The sequence below is a fragment of the Doryrhamphus excisus genome, linkage group LG14, assembly GCF_037039965.1.
Source record: "Doryrhamphus excisus strain RoL-2023G ecotype Guam linkage group LG14, RoL_Dexc_Guam_v1.1, whole genome shotgun sequence".
Classification (NCBI taxonomy): domain Eukaryota; kingdom Metazoa; phylum Chordata; class Actinopteri; order Syngnathiformes; family Syngnathidae; genus Doryrhamphus; species Doryrhamphus excisus.
This window is the reverse complement of record NC_136370.1, coordinates 2,342,156-2,349,323: the sequence shown is the minus strand read 5'-3', so window position 1 is coordinate 2,349,323 and position 7,168 is coordinate 2,342,156.

Genomic DNA, 7,168 nt, shown 5'->3' with positions numbered 1-7,168 from the left:
AAACGTCTGAAATTTTTTGTTACATTTTTTTTGTTAAAATTTTTTAAAAAGTCGATCAAAATTGTAGATATCCCCATGTTTTTATTATTAAAAAAAAAAAGAACTTTTTGTTTCAGATAAGAGAACAAATTTATTTTTTTCAACTTTTTTTTCTTTGGATTTTCAAAGCATTTCTCTTTGTGGTTGAAATCAAAAGAAAAAAGAATGGACATGATGCACCAAATATTTATTCATATTTTAGTTTTATAATGAATAAAATAAAATAAAAAGATTTGTCTTTGAGATACAAAGAAAAAAAATCAAAAATTGCTGATATCAAAAGTTTGCTCTTTCCAAATGTAATTTTTTATTATAAAAAATTTTTTTTTTTTCTTTCATGAACAAAAAAAAATATTTCTGCTTTCAAATATGAAGATATAAAGTATATAAAGTAGACAAATGCATTTTTCATGTCTATGGATAATAATGAAGCACCTAATTGTGGTGAGCCTGCCGTTCCAGTGAGTCAGCACATTTAGGCTTCTGGTGTCAGAAGGGTCAAACACTCCCCTGTTGGAGACCCGGGCCAGCGGGACCAACACAACAACACCCGCCTGCCAGGCAACAACGCGGCCCCCATGACGTCGCCTGCCGTCTGCCCCCTGTCCTCGTCCGTTTGTCCAGATTGTCGTCATGCTATTCTCCTGAGGCGACTGGAATGCCGCCGTGTTGGAAAGGTGCGCCCGTGCCTTCATGGAAAACAGGACGGTACCAGCTTCGCCGGCAGACCTTCTCAGGCTTTGTGGCCAGAAGTGATGATGTGACGAAGGATTTGGATGTTGCTGAAACCTCCTCCTGCTTTCCACTGTGCGGATGACTTCCAGGATCGATGGTGTGTGTGTGTGTGTGTGTGTGTGTGTGTGTGAGCAGACACTTTCCACGTATGCTAGAAACCACCACATGATTCATCTTTGTCACTTCACCACCAGCTCATGTTCTAGGTGGGTTGGATTGGTGCTTTATTTAAAGGTCCACTATTATGCAAAAGTGATTTTTCGAAGTACAGTAATCCCTTGTACTTCATGGCTGCGATAATGACCTTATAAATGCAGTTTTGAACATTATTAGAGCTCTCTACACATGAGATAACACCCCTATATTCACCTTTGCACTGCTATTACCAGATATAGTAGACCTAAATGCAGTTTTGAACATTAGAGCTCTCCAGACATGAAATAACACCCCTATATTCACCTTTGCACTGCTATTACCAGATATAGTAGACCTAAATGCAGTTTCGAACATTATTACAGCTCTCTAGACATGAAATAACACACCTATATTCACCTTTGCACTACTATTACCGGATATAGTACACCTAAATGCAGTTTTGAACATTATTAGAGCTCTCTAGACATGAAATAGCATCCCTATATTCACCTTTGCACTGCTATTACCAGGTATAGTAGACCTAAATGCAGTTTTGACATTATTAGAGCTCTCCAGACATGAAATAACACCCCTATATTCACCTTTGCACCAGATATAGTAGACCTAAATGCAGTTTTGAACATTATTAGAGCTCTCCAGACATGAAATAACACCCCTATATTCACCTTTGCACCAGATATAGTAGACCTAAATGCAGTTTTGAACATTAGAGCTCTCTAGACATGAAATAACACCCCTATAGTCACCTTTGCACTGCTATTACCAGATATAGTAGACCTAAATGCAGTTTTGAACATTATTAGAGCTCTCTAGACATGAAATAGCATCCCTATATTCACCTTTGCACTGCTATTACCAGGTATAGTAGACCTAAATGCAGTTTTGACATTATTAGAGCTCTCCAGACATGAAATAACACCCCTATATTCACCTTTGCACCAGATATAGTAGACCTAAATGCAGTTTTGAACATTATTAGAGCTTTCTAGACATGAAATAGCATCCCTATATTCACCTTTGCACTGCTATTACCAGATATAGTAGACCTAAATGCAGTTTTGAACATTATTAGAGCTTTCTAGACATGAAATAGCATCCCTATATTCACCTTTGCACTGCTATTACCAGATATAGTAGACCTAAATGCAGTTTTGAACATTATTAGAGCTTTCTAGACATGAAATAGCATCCCTATATTCACCTTTGCACTGCTATTACCAGATATAGTAGACCTAAATGCAGTTTTGAACATTATTAGAGCTCTCCAGACATGAAATAACACCCCTATATTCAGTTTTGTACTGCTATTACCAGATATAGTAGACCTAAATGCAGTTTTGAACATTATTAGAGCTCTCCAGACATGAAATAACACCCCTATATTCAGTTTTGTACTGCTATTACCAGATATAGTAAACCTAAATGCAGTTTTGAACATTATTAGAGCTCTCCAGACATGAAATAACACCCCTATATTCACCTTTGCACCAGATATAGTAGACCTAAATGCAGTTTTGAACATTATTAGAGCTCTCCAGACATGAAATAACACCCCTATAGTTCACCTTTGCACTGCTATTACCAGATATAGTAGACCTAAATGCAGTTTTGAAGATTATTAGAGCTCTCTAGACATGAAATAACACCCCTATATTCACCTTTGCACTGCTATTACCAGATATAGTAGACCTAAATGCAGTTTAGAACATTATTAGAGCTCTCTAGACATGAAATAACACCCCTATATTCAGTTTTGTACTGCTATTACCAGATATAGTAGACCTAAATGCAGTTTTGAACATTATTAGAGCTCTCTAGACATGAAATAACACCCCTATATTCACCTTTGCACTGCTATTACCAGATATAGTAGACCTAAATGCAGTTTTGAAGATTATTAGAGCTCTCTAGACATGAAATAGCATCCCTATATTCACCTTTGCACTGCTATTACCAGGTATAGCAGACCTAAATAAGACTCGTTTGTGTTGCTATAAATGTCTGATGAGCTGACAGGAAGTGGTGGCGGGGTTTAAGAGTTATGTATGTTTATGTTATGTTATGTTTTCATTTCTCCTTGAGATGCGTCAGCACAGCCTGTCACTCATTCTTAAACATCATTTGATTGACTTGCCCCCCCCCCCTTTCCCATAACCAAGATATCCGCACCTTCCTGCAGCTCCACCCGTCTGGCGTGTGAGGAAAAGCACATGACGCTTTGTTCCCGGAGAACGACGTAAGTAGGAAAGAAGCAAACCACATGACCGATTAAGGAAAGTCTGGTGCCTACTTGAAAGAAGGTGTGTACACACACACACACACACACACACACACACACACACACACACACACACTGCATGATGACAATAGTATGCTGATGTTTGAAGCAGAGCTGTCTTTAGGGCGGCATGTGTTCCAATGCTTGCTCAGACACATCACAGGTGAGCTAACACTCTACTGCCCTGACGGCTAAAGACTTGTCTACAAAGCTACAATAATTACCACACGTGGTAAAACCATACTGGATCACAACCATTTCATCATCTCAGAAATCATACAGAAATAGTCATGAATAAACTTGTATATTTTACACAATAAAAATCATACATTCCCCCCAAAAAGTAGTAAATATTTTTAGAAAAAAAGTCACATTTTCCAGCAAAAAGTCCCATTTTTTTTCAAAAAAGTTATTTCATTTTATTTTTTAATTTCCAGAAAAGTTAACAATCTTCCATAAAAAAAAAGAAATTAACGTGAAAAAACATGTAAATTAATGAGAATAAATACATAATTTAATAAAAATTAAAAATTATAATATTATGAGAATAAAATTAAAGTTCAAGAAAATGTCACTTTTCAATGTAAGATTGCTTAGCTCGGGGGTGTTCAAAGTGTGGCGCAGGGGCCATTTTCAGCCTGCAGCTCTTTTTTTAAAAAAAAAAGTTAAAAATCTTCCATAAAAAATTAAATTAACATGAAAAAACACATAAATGAATGAGAATTAAATACATAATTTAACAAGAATAAAAAGTTATAATATGAGAAGAAAGTTCAAGCAAATGTCACTTTTCAATGTAAGATTACTTAGCTCGGGGGGTGTTCAAAGTGTGGCGCAGGGGCCATTTTCAGCCTGCAGCTTTTTTTTTTAAAGTAAAAAAAAAGTTAAAAATCTTCCATAAAAAAATGAAATTAACGTGAAAAAACACGTAAATGAATGAGAATAAATACATAATTTAACAAGAATAAAAAGTTATAATATTATGAGAATAAAGTTAAAGAAATTTCAAGAAAATGTCACTTTTCAATGTAAGATTGCTTAGCTCGGGGGTGTTCAAAGTGTGGCGCCGGGGCCATTTGCAGCTTCAGCTCATTTTTTTAAAAAAAGTTTGAAAAAAGTTACAAATCTTCCATAAAAAAAAAGAAATTAATGTGAAAAAACACGTAAATGAATGAGAATAAATACATAATTTAACAAGAATAAAAAGTTATAATATTATGAGAATAAAGTTAAAGAAAGTTGAAGCAAATGTCACTTTTCAATATAAGATTGCTTAGCTCGGGGGTGTTCAAAGTGTGGCGCAGGGGCCATTTTCAGCCAGCCATTTTTTTTTAAAGTTTAAAAAAAAGTTAAAAATCTTCCATAAAAAAATTGAATGAACGTGAAAAAACACGTGAATGAATGACAATAAATACATAATTTAACAAGAATAAAAAGTTATAATATCTTGGACGACTCTGTTTGCATCACACACACATGCACATACACACACACAAGACTGAACTTGTAAAATGCAAAGCTGAAAGGCAATTGGTTGACTTTCCACTGTTATCATGCAGGAATTCCATCTGTGTGTGTGTGTGTGTGTGTGCGTGTGTGTGTGTGCGTGTGTGTGCACAGATCCTCCCACCCCGGATGTCGCCAGCCTTTTGGTTCCACTGAGAATCACTGCAGGCATTTAGCACTGCCATGTTAAATACACACATAGAGTATATGACACATTTGAGTGTAACACACTTGGGTCTATTTCACATTTTAAAAATGCCATGAAAAGTGTAAATAAATGCTGTTTTATTAGTTTTCACAACAACATGCAGCATAGCGAGCCACGCCCGGAAATATTTTATTTGTCCATTTGGGTATGAAAACGTGTAAATTGTTGTTTTTTATTATTACTATTTATTTATTTTATTATTATTATTATTTATTATATTATATATTATTATTATATTATTTATTGTTTTATTTATTTATTTATTATTTGTTTTTTATTTAAAAAAACAAATAATTATGTTAATTAAAATTGTTCATATACAATTTTTTTAAATCCACCTAAAATTTTAGATTAAAAAAAAAAATTTTGCTAAAAAATATATTTTCTTTGTTTCAGATAAGAAGGAAAAACTGTTTTTTTTAAAATTGGGGTTCAGATAAAAAGAAAAAAATGCCCCCCCCCGCCCCCAAATTGGACATACTGGTTTGAATCAGAAATATTTTTTGTGTCAAATAAGAAGAAATGTTTTTAATCCCCAGATGATGCTCTTTTTCAGTAAAAGCATCAAAAGTATCAAAAACAGTAAAAGTATCAAGACATTTATGTTTTTCTTTGTTTGAAATAATCATCATAGTAATATAATCATAACCATAATAATGTGGATATACTGATTCTATATTATTTATATTTTTAATGTTATTTTTATATAATGTTATATTGTGTGTGTCAGATTTAAAAGAATACATCCGAAAATTTGATGTAAATGGTTTTATTTTTTTTTTAGGTTTTTAATTAATTTTTATTATTAGTTAATTATTTTTATTATTAATTAATTATTAATTATTTTAATAACATTTTGATGAATCGTTTTTGTATTAATAAAAACAAAAAAACAAGATATTTCTTGAAAAAAAAATCCCAAATTAGAGCTCTCCATATCCAGTTTTGGTTTTTTATTTTTTATTTATTTATTATATTATAATTATTTATTATATTATATATTATTATTATATTATTTATTGTTTTTTAATTTATTTATTTACAGATAATTATGTGAATTAAAATTGTTCATATACAATTTTTTAAAAATCCACCCAAAATTTTAGATAAAAAAAAAAATATATTGTTAAAAAATATATTTTCTTTGTTTCAGATAAGAAGGAAAAACTGTTTTTTTTAAATTGTGGTTCAGATAAAAAGAAATTGGATATACTGGTTTGAATCTTTACATTTTTTTAAATCAGAAATATTTTTTGTGTCAAATAAAAAGAATTTTTTTTAATCCGCTGATGATGCTGTCAGATTTAAAAGAATTTTAATGTAAAATGTTTTTTTATGTTTTTAATTAATTTTAATTATTAGTTAATTATTTTTATTGTAATTATTTTAATAACATTTTAATGAATCGTTTTTTTGTATTAAAAAAAAAACACAAGATATTTCTTGAAAAAAAAATCCCAAATTAGAGCTCTCCATATGCAGTTTTGGTTTGTAAAAAATAAAAAAAGGTGTTTCAGATCAAAAGAATAAAAATGTCTCCACATGTAGGTTTAAAACTTGTATTTTAAATGAAAAAAAAAACACAAATATTTTTGTGGTTTGAGCCAAAAAGAATTCTTACATACTTTTTATTTCTAGCCATTGGGGTGCGTCCCAATATCTTTATCTTATCCTGGTCTCTGGCCTCCAAACGGGCAGGAAGAGGGTTCACTCTGGGCGTTTGCTTTCAACACCTTGGTGCGTTTTTTCCATTATTTGGTCTGTTTGTCTCTTGGGTGGAGGCGGGGCCGCTAGCGTACACACAGAAGAGTGTATCGTAGTAAAAGTAAAATAAAAGATGCTCATTGTGCTTCTCTTGAAAGTGAAAACATAGTGAAACATCGGTACTGCATTATGATTTTTTTTTCTGTCATGAATTCCTTTCTGGTTGAACATATCCTGCCTAGCAACAAGTCAATAACGGTAAAGAGCTCCTCTGTGTCTACATTTAGTTTAGTTTGCTGTGTAATTTCTGACACTGTCTTTAAGAACGCATTCCAGCCCGAGGAGGGAATGAGGACGTCTTCCTCTCTGGCCCGATGATGGACGGCGCTGACCTCCACGCTAACCTCCACGCTAACCTCCACGCTAACCGCAGCCTGGCTCTCACCAGCGGCTCTGCGTGCACCCACTAATCTCCCGGCCGCATCTTTTATTGTCTTCTTGACGCGCTCCGCAGCTGCGGGGCCTCGCCGTCTTTGCCGTGA